The sequence below is a fragment of the Lissotriton vulgaris genome, chromosome 11 (assembly GCF_964263255.1).
Source record: "Lissotriton vulgaris chromosome 11, aLisVul1.2, whole genome shotgun sequence".
In the NCBI taxonomy this organism is placed as follows: Eukaryota; Metazoa; Chordata; class Amphibia; order Caudata; family Salamandridae; genus Lissotriton; species Lissotriton vulgaris.
This window is the reverse complement of record NC_141699.1, coordinates 416,198,017-416,223,657: the sequence shown is the minus strand read 5'-3', so window position 1 is coordinate 416,223,657 and position 25,641 is coordinate 416,198,017.

Genomic DNA, 25,641 nt, shown 5'->3' with positions numbered 1-25,641 from the left:
GGATCTATATAGAATTCTGACTGCTCTTACATAGGTGCTTCCCAAGCTAAGGGCATCTAGTGCTTTATGTAAAAAAAACAGCTGACCCGATTAAAAGCCTTGGCGGCATCAAAGGTGATAACAGAGAGAAGGAGCTTTTCTTCCATCACTACATCTATTGCTCCTATCAGCTCATGTGTAAGCTCATGTATCTGCCTACCCCTTATAAATCCTTTCTGGTCCTCGTGGATTAGACTCCCTGCCCTCTTTCCCAACCTAATTGCCAGCAATTGAGTAAAGATCATATGGTCACTGTTTAGCATCAATATGGGTCTATATGGCTCACATCGATTAGGATCCTTCCCAGGCTTTAATAAAATGCATATAGTTGCCTCGCCCCAAGATTTTGGAGACTCCTGACCCCTTAAAAATATGTTGCTAAATAAATCGGTCAACCCAGGCACAAGTTCCTCCTTCAAGACTTTGTATATCTAATTTGTCAGAGCAACACTTTTGCTTTTTTTATACTTTTTATCACCTCCATAACTTCTACTTCTGTTAACTCAGCATGTAGCTCCTTTCTATACTCTTCTGATAGGGTCAGCTTTGTCCAGGTTTTAAGGTAGTACAAAAGGGGGTGGTGATGGACGGAGCATCTGAATCAATCAAACACTCACACCCAGTCAAAAGATCTGGGTTTAATCCATCACCGTTCTTTAGCCCATCCTACCACCCCAGTTCACACATGGCTATATGCAAATTAGTCTGACCCTGTGCCTCATGGGAACAGTCCAGCCCGAACTGCCAAGCCATGTCTTCCCTGGACCGGAAACAAGCTTCCGAGGGCCGGTTTCTGGCATTCCAGTCGTCTTCAGCCCGGCTTCCTTGAATCCAGTGGCAAAGTGACCAAGGGACCCACGTCTGTGCATACCCTGTCACACTTATGGCGGCCAAAAGCGGTACAAAAGGGGGTGGTGATGGACGGAGTATCTGAATCAATCAAACACTCACACCCAGTCAAAAGATCTGGGTTTAATCCATCACCGTTTTTTAACCCACTCTGCCACCCCAGTTCAGAAATGGCTATATGCAAATCAGTCTGACCCTGTGCCTCATGGGAACAGTCCAGCCCGAACTGCCAAGCCATGTCTTACCTGGACCGGAAACAAGCTTCCGAGGACCGGTTTCTGGCATTCCAGCCGTCTTCAGCCCGGCTTGCTTGAATCCAGTGGCAAAGTGAGCAAGGGACTCACGTCTGAGCATGCCCTACCACACGTATGGCGGCCAAAAGCGGTACAAAAGGGGGTGGTGATGGACGGAGCATCTGAATCAATTAAACACTCACACCCAGTCAAAAGATCTGGGTTTAATCCATCACCGTTCTTTAGCCCACTCTGCCACCCCAGTTCAGACATGGCTCTATGCAAATCAGTCTGACCCTGTGCCTCATGGGAACAGTCCAGCCCGAACTGCCAAGCCATGTCTTCCCTGGCCCGGATACAAGCTTCCGAGGACCGGTTTCTGGCATTCCAGCCGTCTTCAGCCCGGCTTGCTTGAATCCAGTGGCAAAGTGAGCAAAGGACTCACGTACGAGCATACCCTGCCACACTTATGGCGGCCAAAAGCGGTACAAAAGGGGGTGGTGATGGACGGAGCATCTGATGCTCCCTTGCTCACTTTGCCACTGGATTCAGGCAAGCCGGGCTGAAGACGTCTGGAATGCCAGAAACCGGTCCTCGGAGGCTTGTTTCCGGTCCAGGGAAGACATGGCTTGGCAGTTCGGGCTGGACTGTTCCCATGAGGCACAGGGTCAGACTGATTTGCATATAGCCATGTCTGATCCCGCTATTGCAAATAATCTCTCATTAATGCCTATATTTACTACAGCCCATCTCCCCTTTACGTCAGTCTTGCATGACTCTATAATCGCTTTTGCTGACCTTTTAAAAATAATAATCACCCCCTTAACACAGCATGCTTGATCTGTACAGAAGTAACACTTCACCCAGCCCTGACTCTTCAGAATCTCACCCCAATCTGCTTTTAAGAGATGGGTCTCTTGAAGAATTATTATGTCGCACTTTATGCATCACAAATATTCAAATATTCTATGCCTTCTACCTCTGACTCGTAGGCCGTTCACATTCCAAGTGAGAATATTAACTCCCATTATCTGTGATATGTTTTTTCCTTTTACCCGCGTCTTGAGCAAGTCGGACCAAGCTTTTTTAAAAAAAATCCCAAATGCTCCTACACCCTTAGTGCACTGTATCTTACATGACCCTCTCACACCCCCTCCACCCTCCCATGCCCACCCAGGGAGTACCCTCCCCGTTTTCATTGGGCAAGTTAGTCCCGCTGATTTGAGATCCCTACTCTATAGGCATTCTTATACTTTTTGTGCCTTAATCTTACCTAATAAAGGGTATACACTCAAAATATCGAGTTTTTAATATCGATTTGCATTAATAGTGATTAAAAAATATAGAATTGACCCAATATCGACTGGACAGAATATAGACTACAAAAATATAGAATAGGATAGCATTAATATCGAATCAAAAATATAGAATGGACATAATATCGAATGGACAGAATATAGACAACAAAAATATAGAATGGACAGAATATAGACTACAAGAATATAGAATGGACAGAATATAGACTACAAAAATATCGAATTTGAGGTAAGTTAATATCAATTTTTAAAATGTTTTTTATGTTAGTATATGTTTGATTTTGTGTATCTGTATATGTTTGAAAAGTGTATATTAATTTTATTATTTATATTAATTATTTTTTTATGGTGTTTAAATTTTGCGTAATATAATTCTGTAGCAGGTTGTGGGTTTTTAGGGGAATAGGGTGGGAAGTATTGGTATTAAGTTTGAATTAATTGTTAATTATTTGTTTATTGGTAATTAATTAAAATATATTTGGTAATTCCTTTTAATTAATTGATTAATTGATAATTATGTTAATTTTAGTAATTTATTTTCTGTAGCGGGTAGTGGGTTTATAGGGGAATAGGGTGGGAAGTAATTTAATTATAATTAATTAAATATGTTAATTTATTTATTGGTATTTATTTTTAATTAATTGTTAATTAATTATTATTTGTAATAATTAAAATATGATTGGAAATTAATTTTAATAAATTGATCAATATGTTAATTTTAGTAATTTATTTTCTGTAGCGAGATGTGGGTTTATAGGGGAATAGGGTGGGAAGTAATTTCATTATAATTAATTAAATATGTTAATTTATTTATTGGTATTTATTTTGAATTAATTGTTAATTAATTATTAATTGGTAATTAAATAAAATATAATGGGTAATTAATTTTAATTAATGTATTAATTGATAATTATGTTAATTTTAATAATTTGTTTTCTGTAGTGGGCTGTGGGTTTATAGGGGAATAGGGTGGAAAGTAATACATTTGTAAGTTCTTTTTTTTATCTAATGTTTAATTCTTTTTTAATAGTTAATTTATTGTTAATTGGTAAATAATTTGTATTAGTAGGTAATTATTTTTAATAATTAATTTTTATTTGTATTTTTAATTGATTAATTAATATATTATATAAAAGTGTTAATTATTTTAATAAATTTGTACTTGGTATTAATATTTATTTTATTTTTATTTACATATGAAGTATTTACTTTCCCTACTGTTGCACTCACTGGAGTAGGAATAGTAATTTTTACCCATACGCTATCCAACATTTTCCCTACTGTCGCACTCTTTGGAGTGGGAATAGTAATTTTTTCCCCTACGCTATCCTACGCTTTCCTTATTGTTGCACTCTCTGGAGTGGGAATAGTAATTTTTATCTCTACGCTATCCAACGCTTTCCCTACTGTTGCACTCTCTGGAGTAGGAATAGTAATTTTTACCTTCCCGGTATCCAATGCTTTCCCTACTGTTGCACTCACTGGAGTGGGAATAGTAAATGTTATGCCTACGCTATCCAACGCTTTCCCTACTGTTGCACTCTCTGGATTGGGAATAGTAATGTTTACCCCTACGCTATCAAACGCTTTCCCTACTGTTGCACTCACTGAAGTTGGAATAGTAATTTTTGCCCTCCCGCTATCCAACTCTTTTCCTACTGTTGCATTCATTGGAGTGGGAATAGTAATTTTTACTCCTACGCTATCCAACGCTTTCCCTACTGTTGCACTCACTGGAGTGGGAATAGTAATTTTTTACCCCTACGCTATCCAACGCTTTCCCTACTGTTGCACTTTCTGGAGTGGGATTAGTAATTTTTATTCTCCCTCTATCCAACACTTTCCTTACTCTTGCACTCTCTGGACTGGGAATAGTAATTTTTACCCCTACGCTATCCAACGCTTTCTCTACTGTTGCACTCACTGGAGTGGGAATAGTCATTTTTACCCCTACGCTATCCAACGCTTTCTCTACTGTTGCACTCACAGGAGTGGGAATAGTAATTTTTACCCCTACGCTATCCAATGCTTTCTCTACTGTTGCACTCTCTGGAGTGGGAATAGTCATTTTTACCCTCCCACTATCCAACGCTTTCCCTACTGTTGCACTCACAGGAGTGGGAATAGTAATTTTTACCCCTACGCTATCCAATTCTTTCTCTACTGTTGCACTCACTGGAGTGTGAATAGTAATTTTTACCCTCCCGCTATCCAATGCTTTCCCTACTGTCGCACTTTCTGGAGTGGGAATAGTAATTTTTACCCTCCCGCTATCCAACGCTTTCCCTACTGTTGCACTCACTGGAGTGGGAATAGTAATTTTTACCCCTACGCTATCCAACGCTTTCCCTACTGTTGCACTCACTGGAGTGGGAATAGTAATTTTTACCCCTATGCTATCCAATGCTTTCCTTACTGTTGGACTCTCTGGAGTGGGAATAGTAATTTTTACCCCTATGCTATCCAACGCTTTCCCTACTGTTGCACTCTTTGAAGTGGGAATAGTAATTTTTTCCCCTACGCTATCCTACGCCTTCCTTACTGTTGCACTCACTGGAGTGGGAATAGTAATTTTTACCCCTACTCTATCCAACGTTTTCCCTACTGTTGCACTCTCTGGAGTGGGAATAGTATTTTTTACACTCCCGCTATCCAACCCTTTCCCTACTGTTGCCCTCACTGGAGTATCACAACCACTGGCAGCAGGGGCTCCTGCGTCTATGTGGTTGCCAGTTAAACAGGGTTTCTACAAATGCACAACCTGCCGGGCGTGTAATTTTGGCGTAAACACTACTAAATATAACAACCCTTTTAGTAAGTTTGAATATAAGATTAAAGGCAACTATGACTGTCGCACACAATTCGCTGTATATATACTCACGTGCACTTGCGGACTCAGATACGTGGGAAGCACCATTAAACCAGTGCACGTGAGAATTTTACAACACATACGAGCGATTATTAACAGCGATCCCACCTATCCGGTAGCAAGACATTTTAAGGCAATACATGGAAAAAATATTAATTGTCTATCCTATGATGTTGTTGACTCGGTACAGGTACCCAAAAGAGGTGGTGATAGAGAGAAGTTATTAAGGCAGTTGGAGACAAAATACATATTAAATCTTAAGAGCAAGTCTCCACATGGATTAAATAACACGGAGGACATGCATACATTCTTGTAAGATAAGTCCCAAGTCTAAAGTAAAATACAGTGAAAGATGAATCAAGTAACAATGCAAATACTAAAGCAAATCTCTTATTCTTATTTTTTAAATATCACTTACATTTTTTCATATTTTAAATGCACTGAGCACTTTCTTTGACAATGTAGAGATTATATTTAATGAACAAGGCTCATTTCTTGCCCGGGCTCGGACTCTTAGCCATAGAACCTAGTAAAACTCTTAAGATGCAAGTGTTGTATAATACATCATATTATCGGTTTTTAAGGACAGTCACTTTTTGCAATATTTGCACATATGTAGTAAGGATTTCCTTTTTTGTACTGTGATTGCGTAATTTTGCACATAATTGGTTTTATAGGCATTTATGCCGATATTTGTTTTAACTCTAAAGTTTTATTTCTTTAGGAGTTTTAGCACAAACCAATGCGTAATGTTGCACAAATGCGGGCTGATTTTTAAGCATTCATGCTGGTATACATAAATTCTAAAATGTGATGAATTTTAGAATTTTTAATTATTTAAAAATGTTGTAAATGAAATGATTTTACACATATGTATTATGTATTTCATATTTATGCATAATATTGCACATTCATAAATAATGCATGTATAAATAACGACTGCCGAATAGTGGAACCGATAAGAATGTATAAATAACTTGATGTAAATGTCATACTGCATACATAAGTGGAAGGATACATTGTCTTGAATTGTATGTCTTCACTTTTTAGCACCACGTGGTGAGAATGGTTGAAAAAAATAAGTATTTAATGTGGAAGGATACTGCATGGTCGCCATGTGATCAAGGTTACTTGTTAACCTAAACGCGTCATGCCAGAGAAGAACCGTGAGAAGAGAAAATAAATCTTCCTGAAATATTTACCTGCTGCTTGGTGGTCCGTTATTCTGTGGTACAAAGTACGCCGATGGCAGAAGCTGCAAAGATATATATATATATATTTATATTTCTTGGATTCTTTACACCTCACTCCTGGTGATTAAAGTCACAGCACAGCAACAGGCCGCCACCGACGACATCCGAGCCCTGATGGACAAAGGAGAAACAGCGGCCCTCATCCTCCTAGACCTCTCCGCGGCATTCGACACGGTCTGCCACCGCACCCTAGTACGGCGTCTCAGCAACGTCGGAATCCAGGACAAGGCGCTAGAGTGGATCACCTCCTTCCTCGACGGGAGAACACAGAGAGTCCGCCTACCACCGTACAAGTCAGAGGCCACCGAAGTCATCTGCGGCGTCCCCCAAGGATCATCTCTGAGCCCCACCCTCTTCAACGTCTACATGAGCCCCCTCGCGGCCATCATACGCAAACACAACCTCAGCATAATCTCCTACGCCGACGACACCCAGCTGATCCTCTCCCTGACCAACGACCCCGCCGCCGCCAGAGCCAACCTGCACGAAGGGATGAAAGAGGTAGCCGAGTGGATGACGACCAGCCGCCTGAAACTGAACTCGGACAAGACGGAGGTCCTCATCCTGGGCTCCTCTCCCTCCGCCTGGGACGACTCCTGGTGGCCTCCCGCCCTGGGCACCGCACCCAAACCGACAGACCATGCACGCAACCTGGGCTTCATCCTGGACTCCTCCCTCTCCATGACCAGGCAAGTCAACAACGTCTCCTCGGCATGCTTCAACATCCTACGCATGCTACGGAAGATCTTCTGGTGGATCCCCACCGAGACCAGGAAGACCGTCACCCAGGCCCTCGTCACCAGCCGACTGGACTACGGCAACGCCCTCTACGCCGGGACCACCGCCAAGCTCCAGAAGAGACTCCAGCGGATCCAGAACGCCTCAGCCAGACTCATCCTCGACATCCCACGAACCAGCCACATCTCCGGACATCTGCGAGACCTTCACTGGCTCCCCGTCAACAAAAGAATCACCTTCCGCCTCCTCACCCACGCACACAAAGCCCTACACGACCAAGGCCCGAGCTACCTCAACAGCCGAGTCAACTTCTACGCCCCCAAACGCCACCTCCGATCAGCCAACCACGCCCTCGCCGCCGTCCCCCGCATCCGAAGAGCGACTACAGGAGGAAGGTCCTTCTCCCACCTGGCCGCCAAGACCTGGAACTCCCTCCCGACCGACCTGCGCCTGACCCAAGACCACCTCTCCTTCAGGAAGAAGCTGAAGACCTGGCTGTTCGAGCAGGAGCGGCTCCCCCCCCCCCCCAGCGCCTTGAGACCCCACGGGTATGTAGCGCGCTTTATAAGTGTCACTGATTGATTGATTGATTGAACAGGTAGGTTTTTAACAAAAGTATTTATTACACACCATGTGCAAAAAGAACGTGCAACGATTCGGACGGCCTACGCGTTTCGGCTACTACAAGCCATCCACTGGACCATAGAGTCCTTGATGTCTAGACCCTTTTTAAAGTGCAATGTGCAGTACAAAAATTAAGTCCCCTTTTCCATGTCTACTAAAAGTCTAGACTGTCAACCTTGTATTCATTTTTATAAACTGAAATTGTCGCCATTTTATAGATGGTTAGAAAGTGCATTATACTAACGCTTTACAATTCAAATCAAAACATTGCTGTGAAGTACTCTTTGTTAGATTATTGCATTATACATATGTTGCACTTACATATTTACAATCTATATACTGTGTATGATTTTCTGTTTATGGGTGTAGATAGTTTTTTTAAGTTACTTTTAGTTCTAATGTCCAGTTAAGTACTGTAGCCCCTCCCATTGATAAAGTCCGATAAACAAAACTCAGTGTGAAGTACACTTGGACTGTACATATTTCACATTATTTACAAGACGATTCGATCATTCGTCATCACCAATTAAGCATGGGCGGAAAATCCGTTACGTTCGCGGATTTTGCGGATTTTCGGTAAATTCGCAATCCGCGAGATTCGCGAATTTCCCGCAAAATCCGCAAATCCGCGAGCAGCGGATTTTATGGCTTGCTCGCACTGTTCGCGTGAGTTCGCGGCTTCCCAGTTCAACTTCGCGCCCCGCGAATAAGCGCTAAATTGCAGAAATACGATCTTAGCAAAACTGAAACTACTTACCAGGTTCAAAAGTTCAAGCTCATCATTAGTAGCCATTTCCTGTAGTGCTTTCTGAGGGGCCCCTCCAGAGTTCAGTTGCCTACTTGCAACTATTATGTGACCCTGCTCTGACCCTCAGAATAGTTACACAAAGGTCCTGAATTACAGCTAAGGCAGACAAGCAGGAGCCAGGCTGGAAGTTCAAATCCAGTGACACATTAATCAGCCCCTAATTCATTATTGTCAGTTGGGGCAGGGCAGGTGTTGTAACTAATTTTGCAACAATGAAAGCACTTAGCAAGTGCAAAAGATCAGGAAGCACTAAGGAAGCAGGTGCCAGCTAAAAAAATATTCTGTGACACATTAATCAGCCCCAAATTAATTCAGGTCACTTGAGGCAGGGAAGGTGTGCTTTGCTTTGCCACAATAATGTACACTGGACAACCAGAGGGTGCTGTGATGAAACAGAGGGTGGCATGGGTGGGCCAGAGGGTGGCATGAGTAGTCAGAGAGTGGCAGTGGTGACAGAGAGTGGCAGTGATGAAGAAGAGTGTCCCAAACAGGCTGGACACGTAGAAACAACAAGTTCGCAAAACTTGTGACCCGACAGGTAAGTTCGCGTTTGCTAAATTGTACAAAACCCTCGCGAACTGGCAGAAACCCGCGCGAACACAAAAAAATTTTTTTTGCGGATTGCGAGTACGCAAATCCGCAAAATTCGCGAACGCGAGATTCGCAAAATTCGCCCATGCTTATCACCAATTCCCTGATATGTACATTGCCATCTACCCTCTCAGATACCTATCACAGTTCAACATTTCACCTGGTATTGGCAATTTTAAATTTTGTAAAGTACATTCAAAATTAAAACATAGAGCGGGATGCATTGGGTTTTGAATTTCACTGGATTATAGTCTTTCTCTATGTACAGATTTATAGTTTTTTCAATAAGTCATATATAGATTGAACAAACTTGATATAATATGGTGACCTTTCTTATTAAATAATTTCACAATATTGCAGATATATAAATCAAGATACAGGAGGAATAATAGATCGGCAAGGCATTTTGTGATTTCATGCTAATTTCACAGATGTACGTGCAGTTCGGCATCCAAGTTGTGCCCAAAGGGATGTTCTGTGCCTATTGCTAATATAATTTGTGATTTAAGTTTGCGCAACAGTAGTGTTTGGTCTCCCCCTCTTTCAGATAATTTGCATAGTTTTATTCCAGCATATCTCAGCAAACTTGGGTTAGATTGATGATACTTAGCAAAATGTATTGCCATAGGGTAACTCGTGTCCGCATTCTTGATCGCTCTCAGATGTTGCAAGACTCTGAGTTTAAGTTTGTTGATTGTACTCCCTATGTAAAAATTTTCGCAAGGGCATGACAATCTGTATACCACACACTTGGATTCACACGTTATGTGGTCCCTTATTTTTCCTATCCGGCCGCACTGTAGTCTGTACTCTGTTAAGTTCGTACCGTGTTCACAGGCATTGCATTTGAAGCATTTCCAGAACCCCGGTGTAGTGAGCCATGATGTTTTTTTGGGGATTTTTAACTGTCGGTGACTTTGAGTTAAAATATCGCCTAGCGATGAAGTCTTTCTATAACAAATGCTGGGATAGGAGGTCAAATTTTCTTTCAATGTTTCATCAAGCATTAAGATGTTCCAATTTCTTTTCAAAGCTTTTTTTAGTTCTTGACTCTGGTTGTTATAGTCGACAATTATTCTAGTTACATTTTCCTTTTTCTTTTTATCTGGGGTATAATTCCTGTCATTGTTTTTATTCTCCTTAGGTGAAAGGAGGTCTGTTCTTTCCTTCAGGTTCATCCTTTCTTTTGCTGTTGTGATTACTTCTATTGGATAACCCCATTCTAGGAATCGCTTACTCAGTCCATCGATCTCTTTTTCCAGATCAACATCTTCTGAGCAATTCCTTTTGGCTCGCAGCATTTGGCCATAGGGAATGCTCCATTTGAGTTTACTTGGATGTCCACTATTCGCATGCAACAAACTATTGCAGGTCGTCGGCTTTCCATGAATTTTTGTACACAAAGTTTCATTTCTGACAAAAACTTCAACATCAAGAAAGATCAAGGTAGTTGCGCTGATTGATGAAGTAAAGTGGAGGTTGAGATCATTCCTCCCCAATGAATTTATGAACATTTGCAAGTCATTGATGTTACCTTCCCAGATTATGAATAAGTCGTCTATGAAATGACACCAGAATTTAATTCTTGATTTGTGCTTCTTCTCTTCTTCCAGCACTCCAGTCTCCCACATGGCCATCAGAAGGTTCGCATACGTGGGCGCAAATTATGTACCCATTGCGGTGCCCTGTTTTTGCAGGTATAGATTGCCCAAAAATAGAAATGCATTGTGTGTTAAGCAGTAGGTGAGCATTTCTATCAGCATTGCAGAGTGTTCCAAATAACTGATAGATCTTGACTCCAGAACTTTCTTGATGGCCTTGATCCCGTCTTCATGGCGTATTGACGTGTATAGTGATGTTACATCTATACTCGCCATTAGGTAATTAGATTTCCAATGAATCCCTGAGATTTTATTAAGGAAGTCCATTGTGTCCCTTAAATAGGACGGTAATGCCATTACATAATTCATGAGAAATATGTCGATAAACCTTGATGTCGTTTCGAGTAATGATCCAATCGAGCTCACAATCGGTCTACCTGGTGGTCTTACAAGTGCTTTATGTACTTTCGGTAGAAAGTAAATTGTGACTGTAGTGGGATTGTCCGTTTTTAAGTAGGAATATTCGTCAAAGTCAATCAGACCTTTTTCTTTCCATGCCAACAAAAGAGAGTGGTATTCATTCTTCCAATTTTCTAATGGATTATTCTTTAGTGACTCATAATGATCTTTATTTTCCAATTGTCTATTTGCTTCTGCAATATAATCTGTTGTATTTTGTACCACGATGTTTCCACCCTTGTCGGATGACTTTATTATAATTGTGGGATCATTCTTTAATTCAGATATTGCACGATATTCCTCCGGTGATATGTTGTTCTTATTCTTTTTCAGATTCAACGGTTTCCCAGAGATTTTTGTAATTTCTTCAATCATTACTTCGTGAAAAAGGTCGATTTTGTTCCCAGGTGGGAGATGAGGACAAAATCTGGATTGTCTCTTTAGACCACTTTCTCCACCTCTGTTTGTGCTTGTACCCATTTGTTTACAAAATTCAATGTCACTTGAAAATGAGTTTGTGGTGTCTGTTTGATCCAGAGATGGTGTTTCTTCAATTGATGCCAATGTAATTATTGCTGGTAAATCCCTGTGTGTTATTGGAGATATTTCTTCCACACCTTTAGTCATCAAAGGTTTTTTCTTGTTTCTTTCAGCAAAATATTTTCTTAATTTTGCTTTACGGCAAAATTTATACATGTCAATTCGTATATTGGGGATGTCAATGTTCTTATTAGGGCAATAAGAAAGTCCTTTGTTCAGTAGTTTGATTTGTATATCTGATAATTTTTTGTTTGATAAATTGATGACAATGTTATCAGATATTGTTAATTTCTTATTCACTATTTTTGCTTTCCTTTGTCTCTCTTTTGTTTTGTTGTGTCGTCCGCCCCTTCTGGCTGTGCCTTTATTGTTTGTTTCGTTTGAGGTTTTGACTGTCCTCTTCCCCACGTATTGACCCTTGCTCTTCCTCTTTGCCGCATGATCATTTGGGCCAGCTGCATCTCCCCGCGAAAATCCAGTGGTAAGCTTGAAGCTTCTTCATCGGTGGAGCTTATCTCAGAGCTATCCACAGTATCCATGTCCACTACTCCCGCATTTTTGTCCATTACCACATGACTCCTCAGTGTGTCATATTATCTGGCGAATGTGTAAATTCGACCATTCGCATAATCCAGCCTATCTCTGGTGAATTTATTGGCTTTGCATTTTTCTACTCCAAGTTCATGTTTTGACACTTTCTTTTCCATGTTTTCAATGCTTCCCTTTTTCTCCTCAGTGGCGGGTATGTCCGCCAGTTCTGATTCCAGTGCTTCAATTACACTTGTTATTTTTTCTAGTTTCCTTTCTGCGTGTATGATAAGGGTCCTCATCAGTTTAAAAGAACATTCGTTGGTGTCTGTTTGCCATAATTTGATCAAATCAGGGTCCAAATCATTAAGGGTGGGAATAATCAGTATCCTCAGGCCCCGAGGGACCCTCTTGTATTCTATATATTTTTCCAAAGTCGTTTTTTCCATCCATTTGTTAATTTCCATGATCTTTTGTTGTTGTAATTCCCTGATTATGGTTAACACTGTTCTATTGTCTTTGTCAGTCCCCCCTGTTTTTTTCTTAGTATTCGTGCTTGTTGTGGGGGTGCTGTCATCATTGAGTAGTTCACTCGCCCTTATCTGACGACTTCTTGACTTGTCTGCCATTCTGTGATCGATGGTTTATAATTACAAGGTTTAAACAGTTTTAGTTGATTCTTTTCGATGCTCCGTTGTTTTAGCTGGTGTGTTTGGTTTTGTAATTTGTTTTCATAAGGGGAGCCGAATTCCTGCTCCTCAGGTGTGTCAGGCTGCCCTTATTAATTGTTTCCTGTTGCTCCTCCAGAGCACTCCGTGCTCTTTGCGGTTCGAAGAATGCTGTACTGCCCCTTTAAGAGTTTGTTCGGTTCTGTTGTCAAACTAAATGTTTCTTGAGATGTTTACTCCGATGATTCTCTGGGTAGTTCAATCGCGCTACAGTTGCGCTTTTACTGACAGGTCACCAAAAAAAGGCGTTCAGCGTGTTTGCAGTGTCATATGCAGGATTTCCGTGTGTTTACTAAAACTGCTCGGCTCTCACGCTCCCACCCTGGCTACTCCTCACAGACGGTTCGTTTGCAGGCGGAGTAAATGGCCCCCACCTCACTCGCACACCGCCTCCGCAGCGTTCACGAGCGGTGCAGCGCACGCCCTCTCCCCAACCTGCACACTCACCGCTGGATTTTCGCCGTCTGGTGCCTCCGTGGTTTCTCCTCGACGCTAACGCTCCAGCGTTTTTCACCACGGCAAGTCAGGATATTCAGCAGAGGTGTCGGTCGCCCTTTCACTTTCCTTGATATGACTGGATTCACTCCGACCGCTTCCCCTCAGTTTCGAGTGCCTGTGATGCACGCCTCAGTCCACGTGTAAATATTTCTTGGATTCTTTACACCTCACTCCTGGTGATTAAAGTCACGGCACAGCAACAGGTAGGTTTTTAACAAAAGTATTTATTACACACCATGTGCAAAAAGAACGTGCAACGATTCGGACGGCATACGTGTTTCGGCTACTACAAGTCTTCCACTGGACCATAGGGTCCTTGATGTCTAGACCCTTTTTAAAGTGCAATGTGCAGTACAAAAATTAAGTCCCCTTTTCCATTTCTACTAAAAGTCTAGACTGTCAACCTTGTATTCACTTTTAGAAACAGAAATTGTCACCATTTTATAGATGGTTAGAAAGTGCATTATACTAACGCTTTACAATTCAAATCAAAACATTGCTGTGAAGTACTCCTTGTTAGATTATTGCATATGTTGCACTTACATATTTACAATCTATATACAGTGTATGATTTTCAGTTTATGGGTGTAGATATTTTTTAAGTTACTTTTAGTTCTAATGTCCAGTTAAGTACTGTAGCCCCTCCCATTGATAAAGTCTGATAAACAAAATATATATATATATATATAAATATGTATGTATTAAAAAAAGTGTATTTTTATTTATAATAATTATTTATTAATTTTGTTATTTGAGTATTTTAAGTATGTTTAAGTTAGTTAGATTTATTATTTCATTAATTTTAAATTACTTTTAACTATTTAAAAAATTCGATATTTTGAATATCTATTTTTTTACAACAATATTTTTTATTCGATATTTTGTACTTTCCTGTTTGGAGATAGGAAGTCGATTTTTTGTATTCTATATTTTTTAATCGATATTTTCGTAATTCTATATTTTTGCCATCGATATTGTTTCAGTGATCCTTAATAAAGACTCTACTTCTTTGGTCTCCCTCAAGTTAAACATCTGATTATCCAACACAATTCTCAACTATGCTGGAAATCGTATCTGTACTGAGGCTCCCAGGGATTTCACTTCCTGCGGGTATTGGCCAAGCTCCCAATGTCGGTCCTGGGTCGCCTTTGATATATCTGATCTTATTTAAAAAGACCAGTCATTCCTTTCGTAGGATCCTGCTCTTATCGTCTCCCCCAGAATTCTCTCCTTAAGTGTGTAGGTTCTAAAATTAATTAGAATCTTCCTCAAGTTCTTCCTGTTTTCACCTTTCCTGAACGGGTCTCTATGTACCCTCTGGACGTCCTCATAGAGATTTTTATCTTTGATCCTAGGGAAGAATTCTTTCAAGTGATTAACCACAAAAATGTTAATGTCTTCCCCTTCTTAGCCCTCCGGAACACTCAAGAGTCTCAAGTTGTTTCGTCTGGAGAGGTGTTCCAATGACTCAATTTTCCCTCCTAACTCTTTCTCATTTGCTTGCAAGACCCTTATCTTCTCTTTTATTAGCCTCCACACTTTTACCCATCTCCTCTACTAAGGCCTCTACTGTGCTAATCCTCTCCATGATTGTATTAATCTTCGTTTCCAATACCTCACAAGCCCCCTGGATTCTTGCCTGATCTCAGAGGTGGCAAAATTTGCCCTCATTTCAGGGATCAACATCTCAATTAAACAGTCAGTGCTTTTAGCGCCTTCTGTCTCTTTGGAACTTATTAGGAGATGTCCTTTACCCACACCATTCTCCAACAGACTCACAGGGCTCGTGTGTGCATCTTCCCCTGTAGCCTTGTCTAATTATAGCCCCTCAAATCCGTTAACGCTAAGCAAGATGCCCGCTGTTAAGCAGACTTCCGCCATTGTAGACTTTTGTTTGTTTTCCATGTGTTCTATCCCGTGAAAAGTAGACTCTTTTAGGAGGGATTTCTTAACTTTAAAATACGATCAAAGTGAGCGAGTGATTTTAACTTTTGTGGCCACTGCCCTAGCATGAGTTGACACTGTAGTGGAGTCCAGGATTTGTGGGGGAGAAACAGCCTTAATTATTTATTGTGTATTCTGATTCACTACAATGCTCAGATTCCGCAGCTACTGCAAGATTATCTGGCAAGTTCCTACTTCTCAAGCAATACCTTATCCCTCTACTCAAGGGAAACTCCTGTGGCTGCTCAATGGGGGTATTGATAACTTTATCGTTTTCTTCTAACCCTTACTTATCCGAACCGAAGACTGAGCTTGAGACTTTCCCCTTGATCTCCTCACTTACCCTATTTGCTTGTACCGCAGCTCTTTGGCCTGTTCGTGGAGCTCGACCCCTCCTGGTCAAAATTGCTCCTTTGGCTGCCTTGACGGGACCTGTTATCGCCGCCACGCTATTCACCCTGCAACCGGTGCTCCTGCTGCTGGGGCTGAGTCTTACCGTCCCCCGCAAGGGAAGTCTGGCAGCCGCCTTCCTACTTTCCTGCAGGACTAAACCTGCCTGAGCCCACACAGAACTTACTGTGGCTGCTCTGAGTCCGACGCAGGGAGACACTGGGACGCTGGGTGACTGAGACTGGACACTGCACTGCAATCTGCTCTGAGTCACTGAGAGAAGTGGAGGCCCCTTTGTTATTACATCAGGGCTGTAGGACATGCTATGGGCGTCAAACGCATCAAGAGACTGATGGAACACGAGTGCATGTAAGTCAGCATACCAAAACTGATACCATAATCAAATTTTGACTATAGAGGTAGGGAGCTCCCGACCAGACTTCCTATCCGGCGTGTGTGTTGGATACTTTGGGACCCGCAAGAAGAACTTCGGGAAGGAGTTCTAACTGGACCCAGCCTGCTGGAGGGGGCTGCACAAGAATGGTGGGAGATCCTCCAGAACAATTGCAAAGGTGAATGTGTCCCTGTTAGAGCAAACACAATGACTAAAAGGGGCCCTGTTGGTTTCTAAGCACTAGAAAGTGGCTGATCTTTAAAAATTCATATTTCTGGTGCCCTACACTGGATTTTTGCAGTTTTGGTGTGACTTAAAAGATAAAAATATTTCCTATTTTTATAAATTGGTGCTGGATTTTCATTTTGTGTTGTGTCTTAATTATTTACTGAATTGGTGTTTTCAAATGCTTTACATACCTGTCTTTGAAGTTAAGCCTGCCTGCTCGCAGCCACGCTACCAAGGGTTGAGCATAGGAATCATTTTCTAAGATCTATTTTGAGCCCTACACTGTGTTAGTGGCCTTATTTCTAGTGGCAGACCTACATTTGCCCCTACCAATAATCCACTTTCCAACAATAACTAATCAAGAAGCACGCCAACAGCCAAAAATGTGTGTTAACAGGAGGTCACAAATGCACAGATCTTGTAGCAACTTACACATAGCCAAGAACGTTCAGTAATACATGGCTGGTCAATCCAAGCCTGCAATAGCACACACAAGTGTGTAATCAGACACAGTTAAAAGCCAAGAACCTACAGCAATGCACAGGCCAAAACAAATCATGTTTTGCTATAATTCAGCTGGAGGAAACCGAAAATTTACAATAACAGTCCGCAGCCTACTCACAAGCACAAATAGCCAACAATGTGCAGTGGAACACAGTCCACACACCACACAGCCTTCTCACACCCACTGACATACATCGCACAATGACTAATGGACCACAAGTTTTTTAGTTTAGCAATAAAGGCCACTTTATTAAGACAGGTGACATTTATTTTCTCAAAAACACATTTCAAAATGTTATTATCAATCCAATCCCCAAGCTTATACCAAACTATCTACAACCTACCCCCTCAAAATGTTGACCCCCAACAAACCCAGAAGAACTGACCCCCGTTGATAACTCCCCCTCATTCTCATTTCCTTTCCCCGTGACTGTATAACCCCGCCACCCCCCTTTGAGGATGGACAAACCCGCTCAAGGCTGCCCACCCCCCCTAGCAAAAATCCACCTATCAAAAAATGTCAAAAGAAAAAACCTGTCTTATCGTGGCACGAAAGCGGACACTGAAAAAAAACCTGGCAGTAGCCAAGGAAAAAGGACTTTGTACTAAAATGAAAAACAAATGAAGAAAAAAGAGGGAAGGGTGGGTGGGCCAAACAACTCCTCCGTACCTCCCACCTCCCCCTCATTCTCATTTCCTTTTCCCAGTGACTGTATAACCCCACATCCCCCCTTTGAGGATGGACAAACCCGCTCAAGGCTGCCCACTCCCCCAGCAAAAATCTGCTAATCAGGAAAACCGAATAGAGTTTTCCTGCCCCACCCAGGAAGAATGTATAAAATTGTGTTAGAGCACCATACATTCTCCTTCCAGATGTGTGCAATCAAATCCCTCAATTCGAGCAAAAAGAAAGCCAGCCCCATTGTAGAAAAACGTACCCCATCCTCACGAAACAGATGACCCTTGGTGCTTTGTATGGAAGGATGAGATAGCACCCTGACTCCCATGCCTTCACAGTAAAGTGTCATTGCTCTATTGAGCTTTCGTATCGCCTTTTCCAAAGCTGCATTGTTCCTTGCACCTCTCCAGTGCAGCAGTGTTATGAATGCAGTCCTTATACCCGTTGTGTCAACCCAGATAGACTTGATGGCAAGGTCCAGCTTCATCAGTTTTATTAGAGTCAGGCCAGACAAGGCCACAAGCTCATTTTCCCAAAGGTGAATGACAAGAATGTCCGGAGGACTCCCTCTTTTCAAGCACATCATAGACAGCATTGGAAACAAACCCTCCCAATGCATTCCCCTATTCCCCCTCCATACCACCTCATGTCGAGCACTGGCGAGGCCCAATGATCTCCCACAAATCTGTTGTTTCGCGTAAACAGCAGCCCACTTTACGAAGGAGTGTCCTAAAATCTAAGTAGTCTTTTTCAAACTTACAAGCCTTGAAAGCTGACCTAGGTGAAAAAACAAGCATTAACAAAAGAAAATAATGTAGCACAGAACTTCATTTCCTAACTTATTTCTCACAACACTTTGACCTCCAACTCCCAAACCTACGTATGGCTGATCAAGACCAGCCCAATGTGGCAGCCTGCCGCTCCAATACGGAAAGAATGTGTGCCAAATTGCAGGGGGTCTTCACCCAACCTTCCTCATCACCACCAACAACTGAGCTAATGAAATCTGACGTCCCTGCCCATGACAAAAAATGGCACCTTGAGTAAAAAATGTGGAAGCTGTGAAAACCTCCCACTCCCTAACCAGACAGCACACCCCTATCCTGCTCCTGTTCAAGAAAAACCATTTTACCCTGCCCAATTGATCCGTCTTGGAAGCCCTCAACCAAATCCTCAATCTGTGGTCCTCAATAAAAACTTCCGTACTGCTAATGCCAATCCTATTGCGTAAACCTAGCAACTCTGATGCCCTAAAAGCCCCAAAAAATAACCAAACAAAACATAACCTAAACTTGCAACACTCACACTCATTGTAACAGGACTCAGCTAACTGCGCCATCATCCGTTGTAACAAAGGAAATGTCACAGGCTGCCGTAGCTGCTTCCTACCCGCCTGTTCCCTACTTAAGCCCCTAAGAACCCTCTTCACTAGCACCCCTCCCACCGGATCCCTCCTCCACCTCAACTGCCCATAAAAAGAAATACCGGCTAACTTGCCAGAAATAGTAGCGTGTGAAAATCCTTTATTTATCAGGTGTAACACAAAACCATATAAAAACTTCTCACCATACACCACTTCCCCTTGCGCAGCAACAGAGTTACCATAACTCACAAACTCGTCCCAGGCTTGCTGATAACTCCGTCTTGTTGGAGCTGCTACTGATTTCTCAACCAAATTGACAATTCTCATTCCCCCCATGACCAGACACACTGAGGGATTTGAGTCTTGTGAGCATCTGCCCCAGGAGCCAGCCTGCAAAATTTCGCCCACTGCAAACGAGAGAGAGCGTCCGCTATATAATTATTGACTCCTGGGATATGCCGTGCCTTAAAGACAATGTTAAGCTGTAAACATTTGAGCATAAAAGCACGTAAGAGGAGCAACACTCTCAAACCCCTGGCCTTTTGGTTATTGATCAAGTCAACCACTGCCCTATTGCCCACATTAAACAAAACAGGTAGATTCTGGAATTCTTCGCCCCATACATGCAAAGCCACAAGAAGAGGAAAAACTCTAAAAAGGTGATACTGAGACCCTGGTGTAACCAATGCTCCGGCCAGCGTTCAGCGCACCAACGCCCTTCCCAGAAGATACCGAAACCTTGTGCACCAGAAGCGTCTGAGTATATCTGAACTTGCCAAATCATATCTTCGTCTGCAAAAAACAAAGATATTCCATTAAAGTCTGCCAGAAAAGTCAACCAAATGGGCAAGTCAGACCTCATGGACATCACCAACCTCCTACAAAACGTTCTCCCAGCGCGAACAACCCTGCACGCAAAGTTGAGGTAGCCCATCAACATCTGCATCTTTCGAAGCTCCAGTCTACGCTCTTCATAACTGAAGACAAAAAATCTGAGATCTTGTGCACTTTCTCGGCCGGCAACCTCGCTACCATGGCAATAGTGTCAATTTCAATGCCTAGAAATGTCATTCTTGTGCTTGGTCCCTTTTTTGTCAGGCGCCAATGGTACACCTAACCTGTGCCATATCTTGAAAAGTTTGTAAAGCCTGTAAACATTGCCCTGTATCCTGAACACCAATGAACCTAAAATCATCTAAATAATAGAAAACGAGTTCATGACCACTAATGTAAGTAAAGTGCCACTGAAGAAGGGTGCTGAGTGTCTCGACTAAGGCACATGATACTGAACACCCCATGGGAAGAACTTTATCCACATAAAATTGTCCTTGGAAGTTCATGCCTAACAAGTTGAAGTCAGAAGGATGTATGGGCAGGAGCCGAAAGGCAGACTGAATGTCACTCTTAGCCAACTGTGCCCCTCTCCCTGCTGGCCTGACCAATCTCAGCGCATCATCCACAGAAGTGTAGGACACACTGGAATCCACAGGGGATATAAAATCATTAACAGAGGAGCCCTCCGGCCAAGACAGGTGGAGAATGAGACGGAACTCCCCTGCTTTCTTTTTAGGCACCACACCCAGAGGAGATACAATCAAGGGACACATTGGACAATGAGCAAAGGGGCCCGCTACTCTGCCTGCTTCAACGTCCGTCCTTAACTTCTGCTGAACAACCTCCGGAAACTGTTTAGCCAACTTCAAATTATCAGACTACCTGTTCTGCCAGGGCCCCTGATAACCTATCCGAAAGCCATCTTTGAAACCCCAAAATAACCTGGAAGCCGCTGTGAGGGGGAGCGTGAAGCCTCCTACGAGGTAGCCCCAAAACCGGAACATTTTCCTCCGTACCTCTCTCCCTGTCCCCTTCTGTACTTGCAGACAGCCACCCGAGAACGCTGCACCTTTAAGCCCATAAGGCTTCCGGGTCACGTGACGGAGTCATCTGACCTGCAAGGGCCTAAGACAGAAGACGCCGAGGAAACGTCATTCTCGACTGGACCCTTGGAGGCGAATTCAGTGTGGGAGCCGCAACGAGTGGAGACCTTTTTGGTTCTACAGTGGAGCAGCTTTGGACCTCGCCTGGAAGGAGAGAATTCTGTGATGACTACAGGCGGAGAAAGAGACGGGCAGCCAGACCCTACCTGACAGGCCACCACAGCCCTGTAAGGCCATGGCTGTACAAGGTACGGGGGCGCTTGGGCAAGTCTGGGGGCGCATGCCTGATGGTCCCAAGGGAGGGGGGGCCCAAGAGTGATTTCACTGACTCGACCAGCATTTTGTAAACTCGCTTTGCGCTCCGATTCAGAAAAACACTGGTGAAGGATAGTTGGTGATATTCCCTTGCACTCCCCTGCTCCTAGCATCAGAACCAGAAGGCAAACCACCTTCCTGACGACCCTTGTATTTCTTTCCCCTTTTCTTTTGGCACACCTGCCTTCGTGAGAGGAAAAAAGACCACCCGTCAAACTACTTGAAGCAGAACCATAAAGGAGGAACCCGAAGGCAGGAATAATACTACAACTCCCAGAAATCCCTAATTTTGATCCAAAGAAATAAACTTCCTTACCTTACAACGTACCTTTTGTCCTGGTCTGCTTCTCCACCGTGCCACAGCCGCATCCGTGTCCGGGTACTCTCCCAGCCAACGTGCCAAGATGTCCATCTTAACTGGTGTATGAGCCCTTTGTTATAAACTGGAAAGACTGCCCACAGCCCCTCTGACCCCGTCCTTGCTCCCCGAATCTCTGACCTGGGAAACATTGAGTAAGGGGATGCCTGCCCCCGCACTGTGAGCACTCATGTTTGTATCTACAGATTTGCCGATTACAAAACCCTCTGTTGAAGTTCCAACAGGCTCCGAAAACAAGTGGTTGACCCCTGCCACTAAACCCGGCCCCTGGCTGGACAGGACGGAACTAAAAGGATCGATAAGATACTGGCAATCCACTGGCGGTATGAGTGGTAGAAGGCGGCTGAGAAGACCCCATCCACTGTAACCACAACTCAGAGTCCACATCTCCCCAAGGTCTGTCATGGAAAATGCTCATGCGCGCTCTAAACTCCTCATCATAGGACAGCCAAGCATAACCCCCAAAATAACTCTGAGCTTTCCTTATGATGTCCATGTACTTCAACATTGCAATTGCCCTGTCCTGGTGTTTTTGCAATATATACAAGCATATATAAGGAATGCCGAAGTCCCGTTTTCAATTGTTTTAGGGACCCTAGGTCTCATGGCCAGTTCCCACTCCTCCTCCTTTGAGCCTTTGTTGGCCTGAATATCCCTATGTAACAACTTAAAAACATCCACAAATTCATGACTTCAAATTCTGCTCTTGGTGTTCTCAGACAGATGGGCATACCAATCCCCATGTAAGGCAGTTTCTTGTGAATATTCTTATCCTTCACAACCGCCTCTGTGTCCTTTCCCCCCAACGCCTTGTCTTCCAAAACCGCTTTGGCAGAGCCTCCACCGTCCCCACCTTCTCCTGCAAGGTGCCTGCCTGCCCAGTCCCAGTAGGTTCCGTGCCCCCTCCTTTGCCCCCCAACTCAAATAGACCTGGTTGCCCTCTTTGGTTGTCCCCCTTTTTGCCACACCGACCACCAACCTTCCTTACCTGTCGACAACTGTGACGCTCTTTTGCGGAATTCCTGAGGGTCAACACGTTGATGAATGAACGTAGCAGGGGCCCGTGCAAATGCTCCGTCTGCACTTGACTTCTGCAAAATACATAGAACACTGTTTTGCCCCAAGACACCCCTCTTATCCCCCGCAAGCTTCAAGAACTTTCCTCACTTTCCCCACACTCCCCAATTCCCCCTCTTCAAGTTCATCACTGTCCCCTTCGCAAATCAATGGCTCCCCACATCCCCCATACCTTTCTCCACTGACCCCTGGCATTTCCCCATCCCACTGAATATTATCTGTAGCTTTTGCATCAAAAAACAATGGTTCACCATTCCCCCGAATCTGTAAAAATCGGTATTTACCGAATCGGTAAATACCAATTCGGTAATGCCCATTGATTCCTATGGGACTTGAAGCCGAATCCTGCAAGGGTGCAGGGGGTGTCACTTTGACACCCTCTAGCACCCCAAATACATAGTCTGCTACTGCATGCCTCGCAGAGCGAGCAGCCCATGTGCGCTGCCGCTAAAGCTCGACCTAAAGAGGAGATGACATTGTGCCTGACCTCATTAAACCTTGCTTAGCTCCTATCTTGTACTGGTTGCGCCTCAACCAACTAAAGTGTAATACAGTTAAAACTGAAGTTCTCTTCTAAGGCCACAATTTATCTTCAGTTTGGCAGACTTTTTGGCTGGAGGCCACCCCTTTTAGTCCTGCAATTGGGAGTGGGCAAGAGCATAGTGGTCAAAGTTGACAATCTCCTGTGCTCCTCCATATACTGAAAAAGTTTCTTTATTTTCTCTCTCTTTTCCAGCCAGGAAAACAGTTATTCGCACTCATCACGCCTAGGCTGGACTATACAAATACTCTTCACGTTGGCCTGCATAACTACCTCATTAATAGACTTCAGGTGCTGCAAAACGCAGCAGCTCGCCTCCTCCTCAATCTTCCTTTGAGAACTCAGATGTCCCCTCGTCTTCATTCTCTGCACTGGCTCCCGGTGAGGAAACACATTTTGTTCAAAGCCCTCAAACCCACCCTCTGAGCCTTCTTTATAATGGTCCTAGTTACCAGGCATGCTAAATTTGGTCATAACTCTCGGGCAGGAAACTACACTCCTCATATAGGGCTTTAGCTAAGTTACCCGAGAGATGCTGCTCCAGAGCTGGCGGCTTCTCCTTCTCTTATGTGGGTCCCTCTGCCTGGAACAATCTCCCTCTTGACCTATATTTAGTTCTATCTAAATCTGTCTTCAAAAAGAGGTTAAAAACATGGCTCTTCTCTCAAAGCTGAATGGCCTTACCTGTGAGTCTAGCGCTGGGACACTCTGAGGAGCTGCACTCTATAAATCACGCTTCATCATCATCACCTTTCAATGGGTTCAATGGGTAAATTAAGCAGCATTACATTGAGAAATAGTAACATCTGGTGTTTAAAGCACTTAGAAACTGCTGAAATGTAATATGAAATAAAATACAGAATAATTCATTACTTTTATTATTATATATGTTAGTTCATTGGTTTGCACAAATGTATTAAAGAAATTCCAATGCAGCCCTGTTGTTTCAAGCAGGAAGTTGAGTCTTTTTCTAATTGCGTTCATCTACTACTAGAACTGACGGTTGTGTGTCTTGTACATTATTCCATGCATTTCCTGGATACTGACGACGAAAACAGAGGAAAATGAAGGCTGTTTTCAGCTCTCTATGGTGTCTGGGGAAAAGGGCATGTATGTAAATTTTGGAATTGTTCTTTTCGGGTCATCAATCTATTATAAGAGTAAAAGACTTAGGTGTTTGCAACAAAGACCTATCCTACATAAACATCAATAAGTAGTCTACCAAATTGAATGCATTCTTGAATCGTTTCGGTACGTGAAGTTCATTGTGTTATACAACTACTTTCCTTGGTTTGCACAAATGATAAAAAACATATCTGTTCCTGTCACTCATTACCTTCAAGAAGGCAGGCAGGGGGTTCCAATAGTTGAAGTCTTCACCTGTAATTGTCAGAATCTGCACGATGTGACCGGAATCCTGCCTAGTGCCAGGCCCGCATTTGCAGCTTGGTGGAATCTATAGCCCTTTTTTGCAATCGGGCCAATTGCTCTAGCAGTTGTGGTATTCCTTCATCTGCTGCCTCCAAAGACCTGTCAACTAATTGGTATCCTGCTGTGAAAGGATGATGGGCGGATGATGGGTAACTTGCAACATTTGCGGCCATCTACGTGACCTTTCTGCATCAGCAAGGATGTGATTTAACACGCCTCAGGTGAAGTAGCAGATACTAATGTAAGAAGATAGTACAGCAAATAGTACAGAGAATGCTAGACAAAAGAGAACATCTGTGGGTTGAGCTACTACTGCTTGCATCAGACTGTACAGTATGTATGCCACAATATAGTATTATACTATATTTTTCTCAAGAGTGGAGATCACAGGACTCCTGTTTGAGCCTGACTCTTTTTAATATCTATGTGGCCCCCCTGGCAAATATTATGAGAGCCTTTGGTTTTTGTCCAGTGTCCTATGCTGATGATACTCAGCTGCTCTTTCCATTTAAATCTTTGACTCCGGAGGTTAAGCAATCTTTCTCCGAGGGGATGAAAGCAGTATCCCAGTGGATGTCTTCCAACTTTCTTCAGTGTAACGTTGGTAAGACTGAAGTCATGCTTATCGGTGAGGCCAAGATCCTATGGTCCCCTGATTGGTGGCCATCAGATCTGGGGCCAGTTCCCGAACCAAAGCGAGTAATCAAGAACCTTGGCGTCCACCTGGAACAGGAGTTGACCTTGAAACAACACGGAAATAACACAACGGGGTCCTGTTTTCATAT